The 15,274-nt window shown below is 59.0% G+C and overlaps 2 long non-coding RNA genes across 2 annotated transcripts in view; one reads left to right on the top strand and one right to left on the bottom strand.

The window, feature by feature from the left end:
- Positions 1–15,274, top strand: part of LOC310897992 — a 927,268-nt gene that overhangs the window by 316,319 nt on the left and 595,675 nt on the right. The window lies entirely within an intron of this gene.
- LOC310897994 overlaps positions 1–15,274 on the bottom strand; it is a 149,296-nt gene that overhangs the window by 91,990 nt on the left and 42,032 nt on the right. The window lies entirely within an intron of this gene.

Raw genomic sequence — 15,274 nt, 5'->3', positions numbered from 1 at the left:
ACTGCATCCCCAGTGCTGCCAGTGCACTCTCCGGAGTCACTGCACTGCATCCCCAGTGGTGCCAGTGCACTCTCTGGACTCACTGCACTGCATCCCCAGTGGTGCCAGTGCACTCTCTGGACTCACTGCAGTGCATCCCCAGTGGTGCCAGTGCACTCTCTGGACTCACTGCACTGCATCCCCAGTGGTACCAGTGCACTCTGTGGACTCACTGCAGTGCATCCCCAGTGGTGCCAGTGCACTCTCTGGACTCACTGCACTGCATCCCCAGTGGTGCCAATGCACTCTCTGGACTCACTGCACCGCATCCCCAGTGGTGCCAGTGCACTCTCTGGACTCACTGCAGTGCATCCCCAGTGGTGCCAGTGCACTCTCTGGACTCACTGCAGTGCATCCCCAGTGGTGCCAGTGCACTCTCTGGACTCACTGCAGTGCATCCCCAGTGGTGCCAGTGCACTCTCTGGACTCACTGCACTGCATCCCCAGTGGTGCCAGTGAAGTCTTTGGACTCACTGCACTGCATCCCCAGTGGTGCCAGTGCACTCTGTGGAGTCACTGAAGTGCATCCCCAGTGGTGCCAGTGCACTCTATGGACTCACTGCACTTCATGTCCAGTGGTGCCAGTGCACTCTCTGGACTCACTGTACTGCATCCCCACTGGTGCCAGTGCACTATGTGGACTCACTGTACTGCATCCCCAGTGGTGACAGTGCGCTCTCTGGACTAACTGCAGTGCATCCCCAGTGGTGCCAGTGCACTCTCTGGACTCACTGCAGTGCATCCCCCGTGGTGCCAGTGCACTCTCTGGTCTCACTGCACTGCATCCCCAGTGGTGCCAGTGCAGTCTCTGGACTCACTGCAGTGCATCCCCAGTGGTGCCAGTGCACTGTCTGGACTCACTGCAGTGCATTCCCAGTGGTGTCAGTGCACTCTCTGGAGTCACAGCACTGCATCCCAAGTGGTGCCAGTGCACTCACTGGACTCACTGCACTGCATCACAGGTGGTGCCAGTGCACTCTCTGGACTCACTGAAGTGAATCCCCTTTGGTGCCAGTGTACTCTCTGCAGTCACTGCACTGCATCCCCAGTGGTGCCAGTGCACTCACTGGACTCACTGGACTGCATCCCCAGTGGTGCCAGTGAACTCTCTGGACTCACTGCACTGCATCCCCAGTGGTGCCAGTGTACTCTCTGGACTCACTGCAGTGCATCCCCAGTGGTGCCAGTGCACTCTCTGGACTCACTGCACTGCATCCCCAGTGGTGCCAGTGCACTCTCTGGACTCACTGCACTGCATGTCCAGTGGTGCCAGTGCACTCTCTGCACTCACTGCACTGCATCCCCAGTGGTGCCAGTGCACTCTCAGCACTCACTGCACTGCATCCCCAGTGGTGCCAGTGCACTCTCTGGACTCACTGCAGTGCATCTCCAGTGGTGCCAGTGCACTCTCTGGACTCACTGCACTGCATCCCCAGTGGTGCCAGACCACTCTCTGGACTCACTGCACTGCATCCTCTGTGCTGCCAGTGCACTCTCTGGACTCACTGCACTGCATCCCCAGTGGTGCCAGTGCACTCTCTGGACTCACTGTACTGCATCCCCAGTGGAGCGCGTGCACTCTCTGGACTCACTGAAGTGCATCCCCAGTGGTGCCAGTGCACTCTCTGGACTCACTGCACTGCATCCCCAGTGGTGCTAGTGCACTCTTTGGACTCACTGCAGTGCATCCCCAGTGGTGCCAGTGCACTCTCTGGACTCACTGAAGGGCATTCTCAGTGGTGCCAGTGCACTCTCTGGACTCACTGCAGTGCATCCCCAGTGGTGCCAGTACACTCACTGAACTCACTGCACTGCATCCCCAGTGGAGCCAGTGCACTCTCTGGACTCACCGCACCGCATCCCCAGTGGTGCCAGTGCACTCTCTGGAGTAACTGCAGTGCATCACCAGTGGTGCCAGTGCACTCTCTGGACTCACTGCACTGCATCCCCAGTGGTGCCAGTGCACTCTCTGGACTCACTGCACTGCATCCCCAGTGGTGCCAGAGCACTCTCTGGACTCACTGCACTGCATCCCCAGTGGTGCCAGTGCACTCTCTGGACTCACTGCACTGCATCCCCAGTGGTGCCAGTGCACTCTCTGGACTCACTGCACTGCATCCCCAGTGGTGCCAGTGCACTCTCTGGACTCCCGGCACCGCATCCCCAGTGGTGCCAGTGCACTCTCTGGGCTCACTGCAGTGCATCCCCAGTGGTGCCAGTGCACTCTCTTGACTCACTGCACTGCATCCCCAGTGGTGCCAGTGCACTCACTGGATTTACTGCACTGCATCCCCAGTGGTGCTAGTGCACTCTCTGGACTCACTGCAGTGCATCCCCAGTGGTACCAGTGCACTCTCTGGACTCACTGAAGTGCATTCTCAGTGGTGCCAGTGCACTCTGTGGACTCACTGCAGTGCATCCCCAGTGGTGCCAGTGCGCTCTCTGGACTCCCGGCACCGCATCCCCAGTGGTGCCAGTGCACTCTCTGGACTCACTGCACTGCATCCCCAGTGCTGCCAGTGCACTCTCTGCACTCACTGCACTGCATCCCCAGTGGTGCCAGTGCACTCTCTGGACTCACTGCACTGCATCCCCAGTGGTGCCAGTGCACTCTCTGGACTCACTGCAGTGCATCTCCAGTGGTGCCAGTGCACTCTCTGGACTCACTGCACTGCATCCCCAGTGGTACCAGTGCACTCTGTGGACTCACTGCAGTGCATCCCCAGTGGTGCCAGTGCACTCTCTGGACTCACTGCACTGCATCCCCAGTGGTGCCAATGCACTCTCTGGACTCACTGCACCGCATCCCCAGTGGTGCCAGTGCACTCCCTGGAGTAACTGCAGTGCATCACCAGTGGTGCCAGTGCACTCTCTGGACTCACTGCAGTGCATCCCCAGTGGTGCCAGTGCACTCTCTGGACTCACTGCACTGCATCCCCAGTGGTGCCAGAGCACTCTCTGGACTCACTGCAGTGCATCCCCAGTGGTGCCAGAGCATTCTCTGGACTCACTGCAGTGCATCCCCAGTGGTGCCAGTGCACTCTCTGGACTCACTGCACTGCATCCCCAGTGGTGCCAGTGCACTCTCTGGACTCCCGGCACCGAATCCCCAGTGGTGCCAGTGCACTCTCTGGGCTCACTGCAGTGCATCCCCAGTGGTGCCAGTGCACTCTCTTGACTCACTGCACTGCATCCCCAGTGGTGCCAGTGCACTCTCTTGACTCACTGCACTGCATCCCCAGTGGTCCAGTGCACTCACTGGACTCACTGTACTGCATCATCAGTGGTGCCAGTGCACTCTCTGGACTCACTGCAGTGCATCCCCAGTGGTGCCAGTGCACTCTCTGGACTCACTGCACTGCATCCCCAGTGGTGCCAGTGCACTCACTGGACTCACTATACTGCATCACCAGTGGTGCCAGTGCACTCTCTGGACTCACTGCACTGCATCCCCAGTGTTGCCAGTGCATTCACTGGACTCATTGTACTGCATCTCCAGTGGTGCCAGTGCACTCTCTGGGCTCACTGCAGTGCATCCCCACTGGTGCCAGTGCACTCACTGGATTCACTGCACCGCATCCCCAGTAGTGCCAGTGCACTCTCTGGAGTGACTGCAGTGCATCCCCAGTGGTGCCAGTGCACTCTTTGGACTCACTGAAGTGCATTCTCAGTGGTGCCAGTGCACTCTCTGGACTCACTGCACTGCATCCCCAGTGGTGACAGTGCGCTCTCTGGACTCACTGAAGTGCATTCTCAGTGGTGCCAGTGCACTCTCTGGACTCACTGCAGTGCATCCCCAGTGGTGCCAGTACACTCTCTGGACTCACTGCACTGCATCCCCAGTGGTGCCAGTGCACTCTCTGGACTCACTGCACTGCATCCCCAGTGCTGCCTGTGCACTCTCTGGACTCACTGCACTGCATCCCCAGTGGTGTCACTGCACTCTCTGGACTCACTGCATACCCAGTGGTGCCAATGCACTCTCTGGACTCACTGCACTGCATCCCCAGTGGTGCCAGTGCACTCTCTCGAGTCACCGCACTACATCCCCAGTGGTGCCAGTGCGCTCACTGGACTCACTGTACTACATCATCAGTGGTGCCAGTGCACTCTCTGGAGTGACTGCAGTGCATCCCCAGTGGTGCCAGTGCACTCTCTGGACTCACTGCACTGCATACCCAGTGGTGCCAATGCACTCTCTGGACTCACTGCACTGCATCCCCAGTGGTGCCAGTGCACTCACTGGACTCACTGCACTGCACCCAAGTGGTACCAGTGCACTCTCTGGACTCACTGCAGTGCATCCCCAGTGGTGCCAGTGCACTCTCTCGAGTCACTGCACTACATCCCCAGTGGTGCCAGTGCACTCACTGGACTCACTGTACTGCATTCCCAGTGGTGCTAGTGCACTCTCTGGACTCACTGCAGTGCATCCCCAGTGGTGCCAGTGCACTCTTTGGACTCACTGAAGTGCATTCTCAGTGGTGCCAGTGCACTCTCTGAACTCACTGCACTGCATCCCCAGTGGTGCCAGTGCACTCTCTGGACTCACTGAAGTGCATTCTCAGTGGTGCCAGTGCACTCTCAGGACTCACTGCAGTGCATCCCCAGTGGTGCCAGTACACTCACTGGACTCACTGCACTGCATCCCCAGTGGTGCCAGTGCACTCTCTGGACTCACTGCACTGCATCCCCAGTGGTGCCAGTGCACTCTCTGGACTCACTGCACTGCATCCCCAGTGCTGCCTGTGCACTCTCTGGACTCACTGCACTGCATCCCCAGTGGTTTCACTGCACTCTCTGGACTCACTGCACTGCATCCCCAGTTGTGCCAGTGCACTCTCTGCACTCACTGCACTGCATACCCAGTGGTGCCAGTGCACTCACTGGACTCACTGCAGCGCATTCCCTCTGGTGCCAGTGCACTCTCTGGACTCACTGCAGTGCATCCCCAGTGGTGCCAGTGCACTCTCTGGACTCACTGCACTGCATCCCCAGTGGTGCCAGTGCACTCTCTGGACTCACTGCAGTGCATCACCTGTGGTGCCAGTGCACTCTCTGGACTCACTGAAGTGCATCCCCAGTGGTGCCAGTGCAATCTCTGGACTCACTGCACTGCATTCCCAGTCGTGCCAGTGCACACTCTGGACTCACTGCACTGCATCCCCAGTGGTGCCAGTGCACTCTCTGGACTCACTGCACTGCAACCCCAGTGTTGCCAGTGCACTCTCTGGACTCACTGCACTGCATCCCCAGTGGTGCCAGTGCACTCTCTGGACTCACTTCAGTGCATCCCCAGTGGTGCCAGAGCACTCTCTGGACTCACTGCACTGCATCCCCAGTGGTGCCAGTGCACTCTCTGGACTCACTGCACTGCAGCCCCAGTGGTGCCAGTGCACTCTCTGGACTCACTGCACTGCATCCCCAGTGGTGCCAGTGCACTCTCTGGACTCACTGCAGTGCATCCCCAGTGGTGCCACTGCACTCTCTGGACTCACTGCACTGCATGTCCAGTGGTGCCAGTGCACTCTCTGGACTCACTGCACTGCATCCCCAGTGGTGCCAGTGCACTCACTGGACTCACTGCCGTGCATTCCCTCTGGTGCCAGTGCACTCTCTGGACTCACTGCACTGCATCCCCAGTGGTGCCAGTGCACTCTCTGGACTCACTGCACTGCATCCCCAGTGCTGCCAGTGCACTCTCTGGACTCACTGCAGTGCATCCCCAGTGGTGCCAGTGCACTCTCTGGACTCACTGAAGTGCATCCCCAGTGGTGCCAGTGCACTCTCTGGACTCACTGCAGTGCATCCCCAGTGGTGCCAGTGCACTCTCTGGACTCACTGCACTGCATCCCCAGTGGTGCCAGAGCACTCTCTGGACTCACTGCACTGCATCCTCTGTGCTGCCAGTGCACTCTCTGGACTCACTGCACTGCATCCCCAGTGGTGCCAGTGCACTCTCTGGACTCACTGTACTGCATCCCCTGTGGAGCGCGTGCACTCTCTGGACTCACTGAAGTGCATCCCCAGTGGTGCCAGTGCACTCTCTGGACTCACTGCACTGCATCCCCAGTGGTGCTAGTGCACTCTGTGGACTCACTGCAGGGCATCCCCAGTGGTGCCAGTGCACTCTCTGGACTCACTGAAGGGCATTCTCAGTGGTGCCAGTGCACTCTCTGGACTCACTGCAGTGCATCCCCAGTGGTGCCAGTACACTCACTGGACTCACTGCAGTGCATCACCAGTGGAGCCAGTGCACTCTCTGGACTCACCGCACCGCATCCCCAGTGGTGCCAGTGCACTCTCTGGAGTAACTGCAGTGCATCACCAGTGGTGCCAGTGCACTCTCTGGACTCACTGCACTGCATCCCCAGTGGTGCCAGTGCACTCTCTGGACTCACTGCACTGCATCCCCAGTGGTGCCAGAGCACTCTCTGGACTCACTGCACTGCATCCCCAGTGGTGCCAGTGCACTCTCTGGACTCACTGCACTGCATCCCGAGTGGTGCCTGTGCACTCTCTGGACTCACTGCACTGCATCCCCAGTGGTGCCAGTGCACTCTCTGGACTCCCGGCACCGCATCCCCAGTGGTGCCAGTGCACTCTCTGGGCTCACTGCAGTGCATCCCCAGTGGTGCCAGTGCACTCTCTTGACTCACTGCACTGCATCCCCAGTGGTGCCAGTGCACTCACTGGATTTACTGCACTGCATCCCCAGTGGTGCTAGTGCACTCTCTGGACTCACTGCAGTGCATCCCCAGTGGTACCAGTGCACTCTCTGGACTCACTGAAGTGCATCCCCAGTGGTGCCAGTGCACTCTCTGGACTCACTGCACTGCATCCCCAGTGGTGCCAGAGCACTCTCTGGACTCACTGCAGTGCATCCCCAGTGGTGCCAGAGCATTCTCTGGACTCACTGCAGTGCATCCCCAGTGGTGCCAGTGCACTCTCTGGACTCACTGCACTGCATCCCCAGTGGTGCCAGTGCACTCTCTGGACTCCCGGCACCGAATCCCCAGTGGTGCCAGTGCACTCTCTGGGCTCACTGCAGTGCATCCCCAGTGGTGCCAGTGCACTCTCTTGACTCACTGCAGTGCATCCCCAGTGTTGCCAGTGCACTCTCTTGACTCACTGCACTGCATCCTCAGTGGTGCCAGTGCACTCACTGAATTCACTGCACTGCATCCCCAGTGGTGCTAGTGCACTCTCTGGACTCACTGCACTGCATCCCCAGTGGTACCAGTGCACTCTCTGGACTCACTGAAGTGCATTCTCAGTGGTGCCAGTGCACTCTGTGGACTCACTGCAGTGCATCCCCAGTGGTGCCAGTGCGCTCTCTGGACTCACTGCAGTGCATCCCCAGTGGTGCCAGTGCACTCTCTGGACTCACTGCACTGCATCCCCAGTGCTGCCAGTGCACTCTCTGGACTCACTGCACTGCATCCCCAGTGGTGCCAGTGCACTCTCTGGACTCACTGCAGTGCATCCCCAGTGGTGCCAGTGCACTCTCTGGACTCACTGCAGTGCATCCCCAGTGGTGCCAGTGCACTCTCTGGACTCACTGCACTGCATCCCCAGTGGTACCAGTGCACTCTGTGGACTCACTGCAGTGCATCCCCAGTGGTGCCAGTGCACTCTCTCGAATCACTGCACTACATCCCCAGTGGTCCAGTGCACTCACTGGACTCACTGTACTGCATCATCAGTGGTGCCAGTGCACTCTACGGACTCACTGCAGTGCATCCCCAGTGGTGCCAGTGCACTCTCTGGACTCACTGCACTGCATCCCCAGTGGTGCCAGTGCACTCACTGGACTCACTATACTGCATCACCAAGTGGTGCCAGTGCACTCTCTGGACTCACTGCACTGCATCCCCAGTGTTGCCAGTGCATTCACTGGACTCACTGTACTGCATCTCCAGTGGTGCCAGTGCACTCTCTGGGCTCACTGCAGTGCATCCCCAGTGGTGCCAGTGCACTCTCTGGACTCACTGCAGTGCATCCCCACTGGTGCCAGTGCACTCACTGGATTCACTGCACCGCATCCCCAGTAGTGCCAGTGCACTCTCTGGAGTGACTGCAGTGCATCCCCAGTGGTGCCAGTGCACTCTTTGGACTCACTGAAGTGCATTCTCAGTGGTGCCAGTGCACTCTCTGGACTCACTGCACTGCATCCCCAGTGGTGCCAGTGCGCTCTCTGGACTCACTGAAGTGCATTCTCAGTGGTGCCAGTGCACTCTCTGGACTCACTGCAGTGCATCCCCAGTGGTGCCAGTACACTCTCTGGACTCACTGCACTGCATCCCCAGTGGTGCCAGTGCACTCTCTGGACTCACTGCACTGCATCCCCAGTGCTGCCTGTGCACTCTCTGGACTCACTGCACTGCATCCCCAGTGGTGTCACTGCACTCTCTGGACTCACTGCACTGCATCCCCAGTTGTACCTGTGCACTCTCTGCACTCACTGCACTGCATACCCAGTGGTGCCAGTGCACTCACTGGACTCACTGCACTGCATCCCCAGTGGTGCCAGTGCACTCTCTGGACTCACTGCAGTGCATCCCCTGTGGTGCCAGTGCACTCTCTGGACTCACTGCACTGCATCCCCAGTGGTGCCAGTGCACTCTCTGGACTCACTGCAGTGCATCACCTGTGGTGCCAGTGCACTCTCTGGACTCACTGAAGTGCATCCCCAGTGGTGCCAGTGCAATCTCTGGACTCACTGCACTGCATTCCCAGTCGTGCCAGTGCACACTCTGGACTCACTGCAGTGCATCCCCAGTGGTGCCAGTGCACTCTCTGGACTCACTGCACTGCAACCCCAGTGTTGCCAGTGCACTCTCTGGACTCACTGCACTGCATCCCCAGTGGTGCCAGTGCACTCTCTGGACTCACTTCAGTGCATCCCCAGTGGTGCCAGAGCACTCTCTGGACTCACTGCACTGCATCCCCAGTGGTGCCAGTGCACTCTCTGGACTCACTGCACTGCATCCCCAGTGGTGCCACTGCACTCTCTGGACTCACTGCACTGCATGTCCAGTGGTGCCAGTGCACTCTCTGCACTCACTGCACTGCATCCCCAGTGGTGCCAGTGCACTCACTGGACTCACTGCAGTGCATTCCCTCTGGTGCCAGTGCACTCTCTGGACTCACTGCACTGCATCCCCAGTGGTGCCAGTGCACTCTCTGGACTCACTGCAGTGCATCCCCAGTGGTGCCAGTGCACTCTCTGGACTCACTGCAGTGCATCACCAGTGGTGCCAGTGCACTCTCTGGACTCACTGAAGTGCATCCCCAGTGGTGCCAGTGCACTCTCTGGACTCACTGCACTGCATCCCCAGTGGTGCCACTGCACTCTCTGGACTCACTGCACTGCATCCCCAGTGGTGCCAGAGCACTCTCTGGACTCACTGCACTGCATCCTCTGTGCTGCCAGTGCACTCTCTGGACTCACTGCACTGCATCCCCAGTGGTGCCAGTGCACTCTCTGGACTCACTGTACTGCATCCTCAGTGGAGCGCGTGCACTCTCTGGACTCACTGAAGTGCATCCCCAGTGGTGCCAGTGCACTCTCTGGACTCACTGCACTGCATCCCCAGTGGTGCTAGTGCACTCTGTGGACTCACTGCAGTGCATCCCCAGTGGTGCCAGTGCACTCTCTGGACTCACTGAAGGGCATTCTCAGTGGTGCCAGTGCACTCTCTGGACTCACTGCAGTGCATCCCCAGTGGTGCCAGTACACTCACTGGACTGACTGCAGTGCATCCCCAGTGGTGCCAGTGCACTCTCTGGACTCACCGCACCGCATCCCCAGTGGTGCCAGTGCACTCTCTGGAGTAACTGCAGTGCATCACCAGTGGTGCCAGTGCACTCTCTGGACTCACTGCAGTGCATCCCCAGTGGTGCCAGTGCACTCTCTGGACTCACTGCACTGCATCCCCAGTGGTGCCAGAGCACACTCTGGACTCACTGCAGTGCATCCCCAGTGGTGCCAGTGCACTCTCTGGACTCACTGCACTGCATCCCCAGTGGTGCCAGTGCACTCTCTGGACTCACTGCACTGCATCCCCAGTGGTGCCAGTGCACTCTCTGGACTCCCGGCACCGCATCCCCAGTGGTGCCAGTGCACTCTCTGGGCTCACTGCAGTGCATCCCCAGTGGTGCCAGTGCACTCTCTGGACTCACTGCACTGCAGCCCCAGTGGTTCCAGTGCACTCACTGGATTCACTGCACTGCATCCCCAGTGGTGCTAGTGCACTCTCTGGACTCACTGCAGTGCATCCCCAGTGGTACCAGTGCACTCTCTGGACTCACTGAAGTGCATTCTCAGTGGTGCCAGTGCACTCTGTGGACTCACTGCAGTGCATCCCCAGTGGTGCCAGTGCGCTCTCTGGACTCACTGCAGTGCATCCCCAGTGGTGCCAGTGCACTCTCTGGACTCACTGCACTGCATCCCCAGTGCTGCCAGTGCACTCTCTGGACTCACTGCACTGCATCCCCAGTTTTGCCAGTGAAGTCTTTGGACTCACTGCACTGCATGCCCAGTGGTACCAGTGCACTCTCTGGACTCACTGCACTGCATCCCCAGTGCTGCCTGTGCACTCTCTGGACTCACTGCACTGCATCCCCAGTGGTGTCACTGCACTCTCTGGACTCACTGCACTGCATCCCCAGTTGTGCCAGTGCACTCTCTGCACTCACTGCACTGCATACCCAGTGGTGCCAGTGCACTCACTGGACTCACTGCAGTGCATTCTCTCTGGTGCCAGTGCACTCTCTGGACTCACTGCACTGCATCCCCAGTGGTGCCAGTGCACTCTCTGGACTCACTGCACTGCATCTCCAGTGGTGCCAGTGCACTCTCTGGACTCACTGAAGTGCATCCCCAGTGGTGCCAGTGCAATCTCTGGACTCACTGCAGTGCATCCCCAGTGGTGCCAGTGCACTCTCTGCACTCACTTCACTGCATCCCCAGTGGTGCCAGTGCACTCTCTGGACTCACTGCACTGCATCCCCAGTGGTGCCAGTGAAGTCTTTGGACTCACTGCACTGCATCCCCAGTGGTGCCAGTACACTCTGTGGAGTCACTGAAGTGCATCCCCAGTGGTGCCAGTGCACTCTATGGACTCACTGCACTGCATCCCCAGTGGTGCCAGTGCACTCTCTGGACTCACTGCACTGCATCCCCAGTGGTGCCAGTGCACTCTGTGGACTCACTGCAGTGCATCACCTGTGGTGCCAGTGCACTCTCTGGACTCACTGAAGTGCATCCCCAGTGGTGCCAGTGCAATCTCTGGACTCACTGCACTGCATTCCCAGTCGTGCCAGTGCACACTCTGGACTCACTGCACTGCATCCCCAGTGGTGCCAGTGCACTCTCTGGACTCACTGCACTGCAACCCCAGTGTTGCCAGTGCACTCTCTGGACTCACTGCACTGCATCCCCAGTGGTGCCAGTGCACTCTCTGGACTCACTTCAGTGCATCCCCAGTGGTGCCAGAGCACTCTCTGGACTCACTGCACTGCATCCCCAGTGGTGCCAGTGCACTCTCTGGACTCACTGCACTGCAGCCCCAGTGGTGCCAGTGCACTCTCTGGACTCACTGCAGTGCATCCCCAGTGGTGCCAGTGCACTCTCTGGACTCACTGCAGTGCATCCCCAGTGGTGCCAGTGCACTCTCTGCACTCACTTCACTGCATCCCCAGTGGTGCCAGTGCACTCTCTGGACTCACTGCACTGCATCCCCAGTGGTGCCAGTGAAGTCTTTGGACTCACTGCAGTGCATCCCCAGTGGTGCCAGTGCACTCTGTGGAGTCACTGAAGTGCATCCCCAGTGGTGCCAGTGCACTCTATGGACTCACTGCACTGCATGTCCAGTGGTGCCAGTGCACTCTCTGGACTCACTGTACTGCATCCCCACTGGTGCCAGTGCACTATGTGGACTCACTGTACTGCATCCCCAGTGGTGACAGTGCGCTCTCTGGACTAACTGCAGTGCATCCCCAGTGGTGCCAGTGCACTCTCTGGACTCACTGCAGTGCATCCCCCGTGGTGCCAGTGCACTCTCTGGTCTCACTGCACTGCATCCCCAGTGGTGCCAGTGAGTCTCTGGACTCACTGCACTGCATCCCCAGTGGTGCCAGTGCACTGTCTGGACTCACTGCAGTGCATCCCCAGTGGTGTCAGTGCACTCTCTGGACTCACTGTACTGCACCCCCAGTGGTACCAGTGCACTCACTGGACTGACTGCACTGCATCCCCAGTGGTGGCAGTGCGCTCTCTGGAGTCACAGCACTGCATCCCAAGTGGTGCCAGTGCACTCACTGGACTCACTGCACTGCATCACACGTGGTGCCAGTGCACTCTCTGGACTCACTGAAGTGAATCCCCTTTGGTGCCAGTGTACTCTCTGCAGTCACTGCACTGCATCCCCAGTGGTGCCAGTGCACTCACTGGACTCACTGGACTGCATCCCCAGTGGTGCTAGTGAACTCTCTGGACTCACTGCACTGCATCCCCAGTGGTGCCAGTGTACTCTCTGGACTCACTGCAGTGCATCCCCAGTGGTGCCAGTGCACTCTCTGGACTCACTGCACTGCATCCCCAGTGGTGCCAGTGCACTCTCTGGACTCACTGCACTGCATCCCCAGTGGTGTCAGTGCACTCTCTGGACTCACTGAAGTGCATCCCCAGTTGTGCCAGTGCACTCTCTGGACTCAATGCACTGCATCCCCAGTGGTGCCAGTGCACTCTCTGGACTCAGTGCACTGCATCCCCAGTGGTGCCAGTGCAATCTCTGGACTCACTGTAGTGCATCCCCAGTGGTGCCAGTGCACTCTCTGGACTCACTGCACTGCATCCCCAGTGGTGCCAGTGCACTCTCTGGACTCACTGTACTGCATCACCAGTGGTGCCAGTGCACTCTCTGGACTCACTGCAGTGCATCCCCAGTGGTGCCAGTGCACTCTCTGGACTCACTGCACTGCAGCCCCGGTGGTGCCAGTGCAATCTCTGGACTCACTGCACTGCATCCCCAGTGGTGCCAGTGCACTCTCTGGACTCACTGCACTGCATCCCCAGTTTTGCCAGTGAAGTCTTTGGACTCACTGCACTGCATCCCCAGTGGTGCCAGTGCACTCTCTGCACTCACTGCAGTGCATCCCCAGTGGTGCCAGTGCACTCTCTGGACTCACTGCACTGCATGCCCAGTGGTGCCACTGCACTCTCTGGACTCACTGTACTGCATCCCCACTGGTACCAGTGCACTCTGTGGACTCACTGTACTGCATCCCCAGTGGTGCCAGTGCACTCTCTGGACTCACTGCAGTGCATCCCCAGTGGTGCCAGTGCACTCTCTGGACTCACTGCAGTGCATCCCCAGTGGTGCCAGTGCACTCTCTGGACTCACTGCACTGCATCCCCAGTGGTGCCAGTGCACTCTCTGGACTCACTGCAGTGCATCCACAGTGGTGCCAGTGCACTCACTGGACTCACTGCAGTGCATTCCCTCTGGTGCCAGTGCACTCTCTGGACTCACTGCACTGCATCCCCAGTGGTGCCAGTGCACTCTCTGGACTCACTGCACTGCATCCCCAGTGGTGCCAGTGCATTCTCTGGACTCACTGCTGTGCATCACCAGTGGTGCCAGTGCACTCTCTGGACTCACTGAGGTGCATCCCCAGTGGTGCCAGTGCAATCTCTGGACTCACTGCAGTGCATCCCCAGTGGTGCCAGTGCACACTCTGGACTCACTGCACTGCATCCCCAGTGGTGCCAGTGCACTCTCTGGACTCACTGCACTGCATCCCCAGTGTTCACAGTGCACTCTCTGCACTCACTACACTGCATCCCCAGTGGTGCCAGTGCACTCTCTGGACTCACTGCACTGCATCCCCAGTGGTGCCAGTGCACTCTGTGGACTCACTGCACTGCATCCCCAGTGGTGTCAGTGCACTCTCTGGACTCACTGCACTGCATCCCCAGTGGTGCCAGTGCACTCTCTGGACTCACTGCACTGCATCCCCAGTGGAGCCCGTGCACTCTCTGGACTCACTGAAGTGCATCCCCAGTGGTGCCAGTGCACTCTCTGGACTCACTGCACTGCATCCCCAGTGGTGCCAGTACACCCACAGGACTGACTGCACTGCATCCCCAGTGGAGCCAATGCACTCTCTGGACTCACTGCACTGCATCCCCATTGGTGCCAGTGCATTCTCTGGACTCACCGCACTGCACCCTGAGTGGTGCCAGTGCACTCTCTGGACTCACTGCAGTGCATCCCCAGTGGTGCCAGTGCACTCACTGGACTCACTGCAGTGCATTCCCTCTGGTGCCAGTGCACTCTCTGGACTCACTGCAGTGCATCCCCAGTGGTGCCAGTGCACTCTCTGGACTCACTGCACTGCATCCCCAGTGGTGCCAGTGCACTCTCTGGACTCACTGCAGTGCATCACCTGTGGTGCCAGTGCACTCTCTGGACTCACTGAAGTGCATCCCCAGTGGTGCCAGTGCAATCTCTGGACTCACTGCACTGCATTCCCAGTCGTGCCAGTGCACACTCTGGACTCACTGCACTGCATCCCCAGTGGTGCCAGTGCACTCTCTGGACTCACTGCACTGCAACCCCAGTGTTGCCAGTGCACTCTCTGGACTCACTGCACTGCATCCCCAGTGGTGCCAGTGCACTCTCTGGACTCACTTCAGTGCATCCCCAGTGGTGCCAGAGCACTCTCTGGACTCACTGCACTGCATCCCCAGTGGTGCCAGTGCACTCTCTGGACTCAATGCACTGCAGCCCCAGTGGTGCCAGTGCACTCTCTGGACTCACTGCACTGCATCCCCAGTGCTGCCAGTGCACTCTCTGGACTCACTGCACTGCATCCCCAGTGGTGCCACTGCACTCTCTGGACTCACTGCACTGCATGTCCAGTGGTGCCAGTGCACTCTCTGCACTCACTGCACTGCATCCCCAGTGGTGCCAGTGCACTCACTGGACTCACTGCCGTGCATTCCCTCTGGTGCCAGTGCACTCTCTGGACTCACTGCACTGCATCCCCAGTGGTGCCAGTGCACTCTCTGGACTCACTGCACTGCATGTCCAGTGGTGCCAGTGCACTCTCTGGACTCACTGCACTGCATCCCCAGTGGTGCCAGTGCACTCTCTGGACTCACTGAAGTGCATCCCCAGTGGTGCCAGTGCACTCTCTGGACTCACTGCAGTGCATCCCCAGTGGT

The sequence above is a fragment of the Anser anser genome (assembly GCF_964211835.1).
Source record: "Anser anser genome assembly, chromosome: 3".
NCBI lineage: Eukaryota > Metazoa > Chordata > Aves > Anseriformes > Anatidae > Anser > Anser anser.
The sequence above is the reverse complement of the archived record's forward strand: the minus strand, read 5'-3'. Positions and strand labels throughout refer to the sequence as shown.